Source organism: Artibeus jamaicensis, unplaced genomic scaffold (assembly GCF_021234435.1).
Source record: "Artibeus jamaicensis isolate MK-2021 breed Jamaican fruit bat unplaced genomic scaffold, CSHL_Jam_final scaffold_666, whole genome shotgun sequence".
NCBI classification, from domain to species: Eukaryota; Metazoa; Chordata; class Mammalia; order Chiroptera; family Phyllostomidae; genus Artibeus; species Artibeus jamaicensis.
Window position 1 is genome coordinate 672,948 of NW_026522053.1, and position 13,809 is coordinate 686,756.

General features: G+C 40.7%; 1 protein-coding gene and 1 pseudogene across 2 annotated transcripts in view; both read left to right on the top strand.

Moving 5' to 3' along the window:
- LOC119062473 (tRNA-uridine aminocarboxypropyltransferase 2-like) overlaps positions 1 to 13,809 on the top strand; it is a 105,489-nt gene that overhangs the window by 15,294 nt on the left and 76,386 nt on the right. The gene's annotated exons all lie outside the window — the stretch shown is intronic.
- LOC119062471 (BAG family molecular chaperone regulator 4-like) lies at positions 5,241 to 6,502 on the top strand (annotated as a pseudogene).

A 13,809-nucleotide genomic window follows, 5' to 3' on the forward strand; every position in this document is an offset into this window, starting at 1 on the left:
AGATCCGAGAGGTGTGCTGTGGAGTACTTAGAATTGTATGGAACAACAATTATTTACAATAGTCATGGAACAACAATCATACGGCAGAATCTATACGACCTGAATAGCAAGAATAGAAAGTACATGACCTAGAGTAGTGTGCTATTGGAACACAAGTGAAGTATAAGAAGGAAAATTAAAAATACACTATGAAAGAGAAAAGGAAAACTAGTGAAACAATTTAATTAAACAAACAAAACAAAGAAGACTAAACAGAAAGAGACATAAAAAGCACTAATAAAATAAAAGAAGTAAAAATAACAATACAAATAAACAATAACATGCAAGTTCTCTGGAATAGCAAAGTGAAATTTGTCTGTTTCTCAGTTGGGATTAGCCTTGTAATCCCTCTTTGGTCTATCTCTGGTGCTTTCAGAGCTCCAGGTCTTGTTATCTCAGTAGGTGGAGAAAAAAAAAGAAAATAAATAAAGAAAGGAAAGTGTTATGCTCATTTTAACTGGCCATGCTTATTCTGCTGGTCTTCCGGGCTGCAGCAGGCTGAGGGGTTTGGGTTTCACTTTTCTCCCTTCCTATGGTTTTGGGAGGACAGGGGCCAGGTCTGGGCTACACTCTTCACAGTTGCCCAGCCTCTAGCCCAGTTTCTCAGTTCGCTGCCAGTACCCCAGTGCCCTTCTGCACTTGGCTGGTATCTACAATCCACCAGGTGTGCTGTCCTTGAGGTGCACTAATTAGGGGCTACTCACAAAAAAGTTGGTACAACTTTTTGCTCTTTGCTGTCCTATGTGCTAGGCACTCTCAAAGTTTCCTCAGGGTATGCAAAGCTCCACCACTGAGTTATCTTTCTGGGGACTGCTTACTCGGAACCCTGCTGCTGCCCTCTGCTGTGGGGGTGCCTCCTCTTTCCCCTCAGTGAGTCAGTCCAACTGGGCATGAGGGGGCAGGTGTGCAGCCAAGGCTATGGTGGCAGCAGGGGCACAGCCTTGCTGCTGATGGGGGTGGGTATGTGGCTGAGCTTGCTATGGTTAGTGGCTGCAAGGGTGGCCACTGTGGGAGATCCCCTAAAAAACCACCAACAGCCTTTTTTTTTTTAACAAAATCCTGTTCAAGCCTTCTCCTCCTAACAAGCATCCAGCCTCTCACACAGCCCAACTTTCCAACCAGACCAGAGACTATACAGGTCACAATCCATTGCGGCCCAACTCTTCTCCCTTCTCCAGGCATCACCCAGCTCCCCAGTTTCTCTGGTAATGACCCAGCTGGCATCCACAGTTTCAGAAGGTGAATACTGCCCCAGTGTGTCTCCCACTTCATCTGTATTCCCCATAGTGAGTTCAAGCATCCAGGTCCATCCTGGTGCTGCTCTATCCTCCCTGTTTGGCAGGGGAGGGAGCCACTGACCTGACTCTCTTCCAAGAATCCTGCAGCAGGCCTGGCAGGCACCGGGCCTAGAGCTGTAGAAGCCCTGGTCCCTGTCCTAGTCCCAGGGACCTTACCATCCCAAAGCAATCTCCCTGTCCTGTTTGTCAGTGTCCTCTACAATTTGACCTACAACCTTCACATATGCTTGGATACTGTTAGCTGTTCATTTTGTTCCTCAAAAGATCAGCTAGGTGTTCCACCTGCACACAGGGAGAAGTGGACTCTGCTCCCACCTACTTAACTGCCATCTTCTGCCTGATTATTAGGTTTATTTGTTTATCACCAAATGTTTTAATTCCAGTGGAGGGCCTTTTGCAACCTAGGGCAGCTACATAGAATTATGTGTTAAAACTTTTCTTTGAACAGTACATGCTTATTTGGAATCAACAAAATGTATTGATTAAGGTCATGTATTTTTGAATAGACAGAACTGCATTCTAGCCCTAGCTTTATTTTCTCTTGAGAAAGTTACTTGACCTGTCTAAACCTTGGTTTCTCCATCTATAAATTAGGACAATAGTACTACTTTCTTGGACAGGTTTTATGGTAATTAAGTGAAGGTAAAGTATTTAGCAGAATACATGTAACATAAAAGTATTCAATTAATGTTAATTTTTTCCTCTTTATCTTTTCCTCTTTTTTCTTTTCTTCCTCTCTCTTCTCCTTCCCCTCTTTTCCTCTTGTTTCTTTTTTCCCACTTTTATTTGCCTTCTATGAAATATTATTGTTATTATTATTTATGAAATTGGTCTATTTTTCATGCTAAGGTCGTAGTTTTTTCTAGGTTTTCAGATTGGGGCATGTTATACCTCTATTTATTTTATAGTAAATAATTTTGCATGTGTTAATGCTGTAGGTCACCATAAATATATTGCCTCATTCTGGGGCTTTTGAAAGCTACAAATGTTACATTGATGAAAATCACTTATTTTAAGGCTATTAAAATCAGTGGTTTATTCATTGCATTATTGCATTCTCTTATGTCATCAAACAATGCTAATTTAAGTCTTATATTTTCTTTTTTTAATTTAATTTAATTTTTATTTTTATAATAAATTTTATTTAGTTACTTTTCAAGTACATTTTTTTATCTATTTCTCCCATCCCCCCCACCCTGTCTCCCCCCTCCCTCCAATTTCCCCTCCCCCAGTCCTCATCCCTGTGTCTTTCATACTTGTTCCTCAAAATCCCTCCCCCTTTTTCCCCTTAAATTCCCTTCCCTCTCCCCTCTGGTCGCTGAGAAAATTCTCAATCTCCTTTTGCTGTTTCCAAGAAATTGAGATTTATATAAAATCAGGAGGAACACTTCCTTAATAAATCAACTATACAAAGTCTGTGTTTTAAAATACAATTTTTAAATAAGAGAAAGGAGAGGAAAGAATAGACAAATGAAAATATTGTCTATGCCCTGGCTGATGTGGCTCAGTGGGTTTGAGTATTGTTTTGTAACAGGCAGGTTGTAGGTTCAGTCTCTGGTCCAGGTGAATATGATCCCCAGACTGGATGTGTATGAAAGGCAACCAAATGATGCTTCTCTCTCACATTGATGTTTCTCTCCCTTCTTGTTCTAAAAAAGCAATGAAAAAATGTCCTTGGGTAAGATTAAAAAAGAAAAAATCCTAGTAACATGGTCCCTTCATTATATGCTATCGTTTATAAAATATTTCTACTGAAGGGATAGCTGGTCTTTGGGACCACTTTTAACCTTTGGCTTCTTGATTGTCAGGATGGACATTTATGCTGTTCCCTTTAGTTGGCCAGTGGGTAAGGAGCATAGAATTCTGTTACACATGAGTCTGGAAGCTCACTTTGATAAATCATATGGAAAGTCTTTATTAATTCAGTCATTATTTATTTAATAGCCAATATCTAATAAGTACACAATTTGGGTTATAGAAAAATAAGCAAGAAATTTTTTCCTAGAATTTATAGTGAATTGAGTGTGAGAGAAAACATACTTAAATAACTAGATTTAAGATAAATTATGAGGACTTCCTCCAAGATGGAGGCATAGGTGGATGTGCGGTGCCTTCTCACACAACCAAGTTTAGAGACAACTAAATATTAGCAACAGAAAACACAGCCAGAACATGGAAAACTGAACTTTTTGGAAGTCCGTTAACAACAAATTCTTCAGCCTGACCGGTAAGGGGCGAAACCAGCGGCTGGAGAAGCGGGGTTGCACAGGAGGACTCGGTCAGATGGACTCAGGCGCAGAATCCAGACACGCAAAATCCAGGCGCAGGGTTGGACCTAGTGAGCGACCGAGCGAGCCACCAGGCGAGCGACCAAGGAGGAGACAGCGGGGAAGCGGGCTGCGTGTTGACTGTGGTCGCCCATTTGTGCGCGAGCGGACAGGCGAGGGAGTGGGCAGTTGGACCGAGCCGGAGGGTCCCTGCAGCAGCTGGCAGTAGAGGGCACCGCCATTTCCCCGCTCTGACCACGCCCCCACATACAGTGTTACAACCCAGCGACCTGGGAGTCTAAGGCACCGCTTCTCACACTTAAAGGGCCAGAACAAACCAAAAATGTCGCAAGATCTCAAAGCCCCAGAGCCCATAGATCTAAGCGATGAAGAAATAGCAAAACTCTCAGATGCACAGTTTAAAACACTGGTGATCAGGATCCTCACAGAACTGGTTGATTATAGCCACAAATTAGACAAATATATGAAGGCAAAACTAATTGAAATGAATGAAATTGCACAGGACACCAATAGCAATGAAAAGGAAACTGGGACTCAAATCAATGGAGTGGACCAGAAGAAAGCAAATAATGGCCAAACAGAAAAGAGTCAGGAAGCAAGAATTGAAAGGAATGAGGAGAGTCTTAGGAACCTCCAGGACATCTTTAAACTCTCCAACATCCGAATTATAGGGGTACCAGAAGGGGGAAAGGAACAGCCACCAGTGGAAAACTTATTTGAACAAATAATAAAGGAGAATTTCCCCAAGCTGGCAAAGGAAATAGACTTCCAGGAAATCCAGGAAGCTCAGAGAGTCCCAAAGAAGTTGGACCCAAGAAGGAACACACCAAGGCACATCATAATTACATTAGCCAAGATTAAAATGAAGGAGAGAATCCTAGAAGCAGCAAGAGCTAAGGGGACAGTCACCTACAAAGGAGTCCCCATCAGACTGTCAGCAGATTTCTCAAAAGAGACCTTACAGGCAAGAAGGGGCTGGAAAGAAGTATTCCAAGTCATGAAAACCAAAGACCTACAACCAAGATTGCTCTATCCAGCTAAACTTTCATTTAGAATGGAAGGACAGATAAGGTGCTTCTCAGATAAGATCAAATTCAAGGAGTTCATCATCACCAAGCCCTTATTATATGAAATGTTAAAGGGACTTATCTAAGAAAAAGAAGTTAAAGAAACATGAACAGTGAAAGGACAGCAAACTCATAGTTATTAACAACCACACCTAAAATGAAAGCAAACTAAAAGGACAGCTAGATCAGGAGTGGAAACATAAAAATGAAGATCTCAAGGAGGGTTAGCAACAGGGGAGTGGGAGGAAGAGAAGGGGGGAGAAGGTACAGAAAATAAGTAGCATAGACAGTAGATAGAAAATAGATGGGGGGCAAGAATAGTATGGGAAATATAGAATCTAAAGGACTTGAGACACATGGTCATAAACTAAAGGGAGGGTAATGGTGGGGATGGGGGGTAGGGTGGAGGGGAATGAAGGGGGGAATAGAACAACTGTAACAGCATAATCAATAAAAAAATTTAAAAAAAGATAAATTATGAAAATATAAAACAGGAGTTTGCAGAGGAAAGAGAGAGAAACTTAATTTGTTATTAAGATGTTTACTGCATGTTGGCCTTAAGGCACTTCGGCTATGGCCCCAGTGACAGTCCTTATGGCTGCTACTATGGGCATGGGGGTAGAGATGTGCCCATGCACCCACCTCCACTCATATAACCTCCTCTCCCTGAGCCTCCCCAGCCTCCCATTTTCTGGTGCAGCCCAGCTGAGACCACCTGGCTGGAAGAAGGTGGAGGAAGTGATGGCTACTATCCTTCTGGAGGCACATGAACAGAGCCGGGTTGAGCTGGAGGAAGCTATCAGGAGCAGCCACCATATCCTAGCTGCAATTCTATCTGCTGGTATTCTACGCTTGGCTTAGGACTCCTTACCCAAGTACATATCCCACAAGACCGAAATGCAAGGCCAGAGTTTGAATTATTACACAAATGGAGCATACAGCCCACCATACTCATCTGGCCCCAGAACAAATACTGCCTCATACTCTGGCACTTCTTACACACTTGGATATTCACAGACCAGTTACTTCACAGAGGTTCCAAGCACCTACTGTTCACCTGGCAACATCCCAACCCTAGTCTCTCCCTGGATGTATCCCCAGCAGGATTGCCAGGCTGAAGCACCTTCTCTTATGGGGCAGGTTACAGGATATCCTGCTTCACAGGACCATGTATCTGACCACAAGAGAACTCATGGGCTTCTCCTGGTACTTATGGAATGGGAACCTGGCCTTCATCTGTGCCTTCAGCACCACCTGGGAATCTCTTCATCATGGCCTAGCAGTTGGTCCTCAGCCATCTCTGTCACCACCACCCCAATAGCCCAAGGATTCCTCTGATAGGGGTATACCCTATCGGATCAAGGCATGAACCAGCACAACTTTCCCTGCAATGTCCATTAGTACAAGTCCTTGGACATAATGAACAGTGATAATTCAGCTCTTTTGGATTCCCAAGTCCAATACAGTGCTGAGCCTCAGCTGTATGGTAATACCACCAGCAAACATCCCAGCAATCAAGAGCAAAGTTACTAATCTTCACCTGAAGAGAGTTTACCTTCAGGTAAAGGTACTCCCCCAAGTGTTAAAAAAAATGCACATGCTGGGGAAGGTCCAGTACCTTGAGCAACAAGTAGAAGAGTTTGTAGGAAAAAAGACAAAATATACTGGCTTTTAGAAGAGATGCTAATCAAGGAACTTTTGGAACTGCATTTACTTGAAACTGGGGTCCAGGACTGTCTGACAGGCCAGGAAAGAGGCTGTTTGTAAAGTCCAGTCCATACTGGAAAATTTTTTTAAAAAAGGATTATGAAAGGATTTGAAATAAAGGGGAAGCCTGTTACTAACTTGACCAAAACTCTTGATTTTGGTTAATTACCTCTTTTTGAAATGCCTGTTGATGACAAGAAGCAATACATTCCAACTTTCCTTTGGTTAAAAACTTGAAAAACTGGTACAGGATTTGGAAAAACATTTTTGTTATGCATTCTTTTCAGTTTTCAGACCAGTGAATGTAATAGGAAACTATGGAGTTATCAATATTGCCAATTAGACTCACTCCTTAACAAATTTATGGATGTCTACAAGCTGCTTCTTATCAGCAGTAGGGAAATATACTTTATGTAGCAGGCTTATGAGAAACCTACCAGATGAGACTGGATATAATCTGAGAAAAACAGGCTATGTTTTTTTTAATGGTCTTTCATTTTATTTTTTTTAAATATATTTAATTGATTATATTATTACAGTTGTTCCATTTTTTTTCTGCCCTTTATTCCTCTCCAACCTGTACCCCCCACCCACCATCATTCCCTCACCTTAGTTCATGTCCATAGGTCATACATATAGTTCTCTGGCTTCTCCATTTCCTACACTATTCTTAACTTCTCCTTGTCTAGTTTTTACCTACCAATTATTCCCTGTACCTTTCCCTCATATTCTCCCCTCCCCCTCCCCAGTGATAACCCTCCATGTGATTTCCATTTCTGTTCCTGTTCTATTGTTTGCTCAGTTCATTTTTGTTTTTTCAGGTTCGGTTTTTGATAGTTGTGTTTGTTGTCATTTTATTGTTCATATTTTTAAATGTATTTTATTGATTATGCTATTATAGTTGTCCCATTTTACCCCCTTTATTCCCCTCCGCCCTGCAGGCTGTGTTTTGTTTTGTTTTTTTAACACATCTGGATTACTTATCACATTTCTGTACATTTTGACTGCTTTCAATCTAGATATGTAATTACAGCTTGGACTTTAGCTTTGTTGGACCTCTGTTTTCTTTTGTTATTTGCAGTTTATAAATATAGTAGTATTCTCTACTTATTGGTACATTTTATAGTAATATGTTTATTGTAATTATTCAAGAGACTATAGTGACACCTGGATAGTATGGAATTTCTGAATGAATTTGTATCTTTTCACCACTTGAATATATTGCAGTGTATAGTGAGTTCCTGAGGTAAATTATCTCCTTTTTTGTTTAGATCACTAGGTTAGAGTTTTACCACTTTACTTTTCGTGTTAATAGCAGAAGGCGATTTGAAAATACGATGGGTGTAGGAATGTAAATATTTGTGGCCATTTTTGCTCTTTTATTGTTTTTGGATAAACATTTACTTAAAAATTTCCTTTTCTTAATTATTCCCACCTTAATTATCTTTTCACTGGTACTGCTTTCATATGGAGTTTGTGGAACATAGGTAACAGATGAAAAATTAAATGCTACAGTGGATAGAAATAATTAACTGTAAAAGTAATAAATATGACTATTTGGAAAAAAGAGAAAGATGTTCACTATTTTTATATTTGTATTTATACAGAAGAGGAGAAAATAAATAATAGCCTAACAGTATAGGTGATTACTTTATAATTAGCTTCTCAGCTGTTAATCTGTCATTTTTACATTGACAGTAGGGGCTTTCTTTAGCTACTGTGTATGATCATCTCTCAGTACACAAGGTTTTTTTCAAGCATCTAATTCCTCTGAAGGCTTCTTTAATTGTAATAACATTTACTAAATTTTTTTTGAATTATATGGCCTGTAAAAGGAACAAGCATATCTCTAGGTCAGTGAACTCTAAATTATTTTGATTACATACCATAGTTGATTTTTAAAACAAGGATGTAATTCTAATAGGTGTACTACATATTTATCTGTGATTATACACTATTCTTATATACTAATGTATGATATGCCTCATGAAGCATACACAAAGATAGATATAAAAAAGGAAGAGATAAATAAACCATTTAAAATAGTCTTGCACTGGCCACTGTGGCTCAGTTGGTAGAAGTGTTGTCCCATAACCAAAAGGTTGGAGGTTCAATTCCTAGTCAGGGCACATACTTCAGTTGTGGGTTTGATTTCCAATCTGGGTATGTATGAGAAGCACCCAATCAATGCTTCTTTCTCTCCCTTACTCTCTCTTTAAAAGCAATAAAAAAAATGTCCTCACATGAGGATGAAAAAAAAGTCTTGCTAATTGTGATGGAGTTATGCTATTATTATCCATTATTTTGAGGCATTTATATATCTTTATGGCAAGGTTCATAGTTAATTATAGTGAAATGTGATTCTACAGTACAATTAATCTTTATAATTTCTCCTTTTTAAAGTTATTGTCATGTCTGGTTAGATTTTTAATTCTAATGAAAAGTTTGAACTAGGATTAAGAAAGAAACAGTTCTGTCATGTACTTGTTCATTGTGGTTGTGTAATTCAACTTTCCTCAATATAGATTATTTGTGGGTATATATAGTTTCTTTGCAAGTACCACTATTAATACTCCATGTTATGGAACTTCTTCTTTCCTATCAGGATACCACACATCCTTATTCATTATTGTCTAATATATCAACCCAAGGAGGGAGTGTTAATATTTTCTTTTGTACCCCATTGTGTCATTTTACTTAACCCACTTTGGAGAGCACTGCTTAAGGCATGCCTTCTGGGGCACTGGTCTCTGAAGGTCTCACTGAACATATTTATTCCCTTTATAGAGTTGCTTCCTTTTCTATAGCATGATTTTATGTTCTAAATTTACCCTTCTATTCCTGAAGGCAGTTATAAAACAATAATATAGTGAGAAGAACATTTTGGGGGGTATGAGGATACTATTTTAATGTATATTTGAAGCAATCAGTCATAGAAGTTACCTATTTTTTTCTCTTTTTGAGGTAAAAGTTTGCTAGAATATATTAATAAGACCTGTTTCTTTTTTAATTGGTTATATTGACTATAGTTTAAGAGATGTAAAAACTAAATTTTATTATAGAGACTAAGTTTATTTAAAATGACAGTAGAGGGCACTGTAGTTTTTCTTGTTTTGAAATTACCAAGTTGTTGGCATTTTTATGTGTAATGGAGTGTTTTTATTCAACTTATTTAAGTCATGAAACTCTTTGTTCTTTGTTTTTTCACTCTGTTGGGACTATAAAAAGTTTGTTGAGTATTTGGAAATGGGGTGTGCTGGTTTTCTGTGTTCTACATTTGCTATTATTTTTTAGTGGGTAAAAGAAACCCTTTAAAATAGTATTTCTTACAAATCTATCCACTAATCTTTACAATTTGTCTATGTGAGGTTTTCATTCTTTGTTAAAAAAAGATTTAAAATATGTTTACTGACTTGAGAGAGAGAGAGAGAGAGGAAAGGAAGAGGGAAGGAGAGACAAACAGACAAGTGAGAGAGAAACATCTATTGGTTGCCTCCCATATGTGCCCTGACTGGGAATTGAACCACAAACCTTTTGAAGTATGAAGTGATACTCCAATAACTGAGCCACACCAGCAATGGTGTGAGCTTTTCTTGATTAAAATTAGTATTATGAGAAAAATAGACTTCTGGGCCAAGGTAGAGAAATAGGGAGATACATTTTGCTTCCTTGCACAATCAAAAACAACAACAAACTTAAAAACGAAAAACAGAGCTGCCAGAGAATTGAATTGTATGGAAGTCTGACAACCAAGTAGTTAAGAAAGAAACATCCATCCAAACTGGTAGGAGAGGCAGAGACAGGCAGCTGTGGTGGAGAGGGCAAGTCAGTGGCTGGTGGCTGGGATATCCCACATTTGTGTACAGATAAGCCAGGAGGCACAACTGGGGAGCAAGACAAACTGAACAACACAGGGTTCCAGCATGGGAAACTAAAGCCTACAAATCTCTGCCTGTAAAAACCTGTTGGGGTTGTGGCAGTGGGAGAAACTCCCAGACTTATAGGAGAGTTTGTTGGAGAGTCCCACAGGGTCCTATAATGTACACAAACCCACTCCACCCCAGGGATCAGCACCAGAAGAGCCAAATTTGCTTTTGGGTATTGGGGGGAAGTGAGCAAAAGTGGGGTGAGAGCTGAGCAAGTGGATTGTACCCTCTCTGACCCCTCCCCCACATATAGTGCCACAACACAGCCCAGTGGGTGGCCCTGCCCTGGCAAATACCTAAGGTTCTGGGTCTTACAATGTAACAGGTGCATCAAGACAAAGAAATATGGCCCAAATGAAAAATGATCAAAAACTCCAGAAAAAGAACTAAGTGATGAGGAGGTAGGCAACATATCAGATGCAGAGTTCAAAACACTGGTAATCAAGATGCTCACAGAAATGACTGAGTATGAATGCAAAATAGAGGAAGATGTGAAGGCTATTCAAAGTGAAATGAGGAGAAGTATACAGGGACCCAACAGTGAAGGAAAGGAAACCTGGTCTCAAATCAATGATTTGGAACAGAAGGAAGAAATAAACATACAAGTAGAACAGAATGAAGAAACAAGAATTAAAAAAAATGAGGCGAGGCTTAGAAACCTTTGGGACAACTTTAAATGTTCTGATATCTGAATCATGTGGGTGCCAGAAGGAAAGGTGAAGGAGCAAGAAATCGAAAACTTATTTAAAAAAATAATGAAAGTGAACTTTCTTAATCTGGTGAATTTAAAAAATAATGAAAGAGAACTTCCTTAATCTGGTGAAGAAAATAGACTTCCAAGAAGTCCAGAAAGCTCAGAGTCCCAAAGAAATTGGACCTGAGGAGGAACGTACCCAGACACATCATAATGAAATTACCCAAGATTAAAGATAAGGAGAGATCTTAAAAGAAGCAAGAGAAAGGAGACAGTTACCTGCAAAAGAGATCCCATAAGACTATCAGCTGATTTCTCAAAAGAAACCTTACAAAAATTCCTTTGATGTCTGAATATTGACTTTGTATCTGGCTGTTTTGCCAAATTCATTTATTAGGTCAAGTAGTTTTTTGGTGGAGTCTATAGGATTTTCTATGTACACTATCATGTCATCTGCAAACAGTGACAGTTTTGTTTCCTCCTTTCCAATTTGGATACTTTTTATTTCTTTTTCTTGTCTGATTGCTATGGTTAGGAATTTGCCTATAATACATGCAGTAGTTATTCCCCAGAAGTTTCTTAGTGCTTTATTACTAGTTTATGAAGGATGAAATTGGAAGACCTGTGACATGCTCAAGATTATATAGCAAGGCAATGACATTGTCAGTGATATATCTTAGTAAGTTATTCCCCAAACCTATACCCAAGTTTTCTTTCTTAGATCTATACAAATTTTTAAGTAGTTTGAATTTTTTTAAAATGATTGTTTGAATCTGACAATCAGAGAGGAAGAAGGAGAGGGATAATAGAGGATAATGGGGGACGTGTTACTTCATCAGAGAACATGTATGAAGAACACATGAACAAAGCAAAAGGGAGTGAGTTTGAGGGTGGTGGTGGGTGGGACGGGGGGCATAATGGGGTGAAAATGGAGACAATTGTACTTGAAAAACAATAAAAATAAAAACAAAAAATGGACTTCCGATGTTTGGGGGATGCTGGGAAGATGGCGACGGAGTAAGATGGAGCGGATACTAGCTCCTGTACTCATGGGTGAAAATCCTGGCAGATCTATGGAGAAACAGCACAATAAACCATCGGTTACCCAGCATTTATGAAATTAAAAGACCAGAGATTGTGACCGAGCTGAAACACCAGACGGCGGCAGAGTCAGCTACCGGAGCTGGGTCTCACGCGGCCCCTGTACTGCCGCCAGAGCAACAGGCCTGGGAGCTGGGGCCTCAGGTACGGAAGCCGGACACTCCAAGCCCCTGTGACGGTCCTGGGAGACAGAGGAGTCAGGAACCAGAGCGGGGACACCCTTGTGCCGATGCCATAGCTACTAGCCTGGGCAACGGAAGGGTCAGTTGCAGGAGCTGGGACACCAAAGGCCCCTGTGACGCCGCCATAGAGACAGGCCTGGACCCTGAGGAGCCAGCTACCGGAGCCGGGAAGCTCTCAAATCCTGGGCCGCTGCCATAGCGACAGGACTGGACGCCGGGGAGTCAGGTACGGAAGCCGGGACTCCCCAAACCCCTGTGACGCAGCTGAGGAGCCAGCTACGGGAGCCGGGAAGATTTCAAATCCTGTGCCGCTGCCATAGCGACGGGACTGGACGTCGGGGAGTCAGGTACGGAAGCCTGGACACTCCAAACCCCTGAGACAGCCCGGGGTGGCAGAGGATCCCTTCTACGGGAACTGGGAGGGTCACAACCCCTGTGCTGCTGCCATAGCAAGGGGATTGGACACTGGGGAATCAGGTACGGGAGTTGGGACTTTCTAAGCCTCTGTGCCACTGCCATAGAGACAGGACTAGACGCCGGGGAGTCAGGTACGGAAACCAGGACACTCCAAGCCCCTGTGATGGCCCTGGGCGGCAGAGAGAGCCAGATACGGGAGCCAGGACATTCCCAGCCTCTGTGCCACTGCCCTAGTAACGGGCCTGGGTGCTTGAGGAGGCGGCTACTAGAGCCGGGACATTCAGCAGTGGTAGGCGACCAACGCAGAGACCAGTGCGAGGACCAGCGTGAGTGTAGGTGGAGACGAAGAACATCAAGAAACTTCAAGGAGTCTGTACCACTGAACTTCACAAGGAACATACCACAGAAGTTTACACCATAAAACCAGTGTTTCAGAACAGATCAATTTTGGAAGCAGAGACTAACAAGAAGAGTCTCAAACAATGGGAAGACAAAGAAACAATCCCCAAATGAAAGAAAAAGCAGAAACTCCAGAAAGAATGTTAGATGAAATAGACGCTGATCAACTATCAGACAGTGAATTCAAAGCGCTGGTTATTACGAAGTTCAAAGAGCTCAAAGAGCTCACAGTGAGCTACCAGAAACTACAGGGAAATTATAATGATCTCTCTGCAAACTACAGCAACATCAAAAAGGAAATGGAAACCATCAGCAAGAGACAAGAGGAAATGAAGAATACAATTTCCGAATTGAAGTACACAGTAGAAAGTTTCCAAAGTAGGATAGATGAAGCGGAGGATAGGATTAGTGAGTTGGAGGACAGGGTAGAAAGCATCTCACAGAAAGAGCAAGAAAATGAAAAGAGGCTCAGAAAGAATGAAGAGGGATTAAGAGAAATGCAAGACAATATGAAACGTAATAATATACGAATAATAGGAATACCAGAAGGAGAAGAAGAAGAACAAGGGATAGAAAACGTATTTGAACGAGTAATGAGAGAAAATTTTCCTAATTTGATAAGAGAAAAAGTCTCACAAATCCAGGAATCACAGAGAGTCCCAATCAAGAGGAACCCAAGGAGGCCCACCTC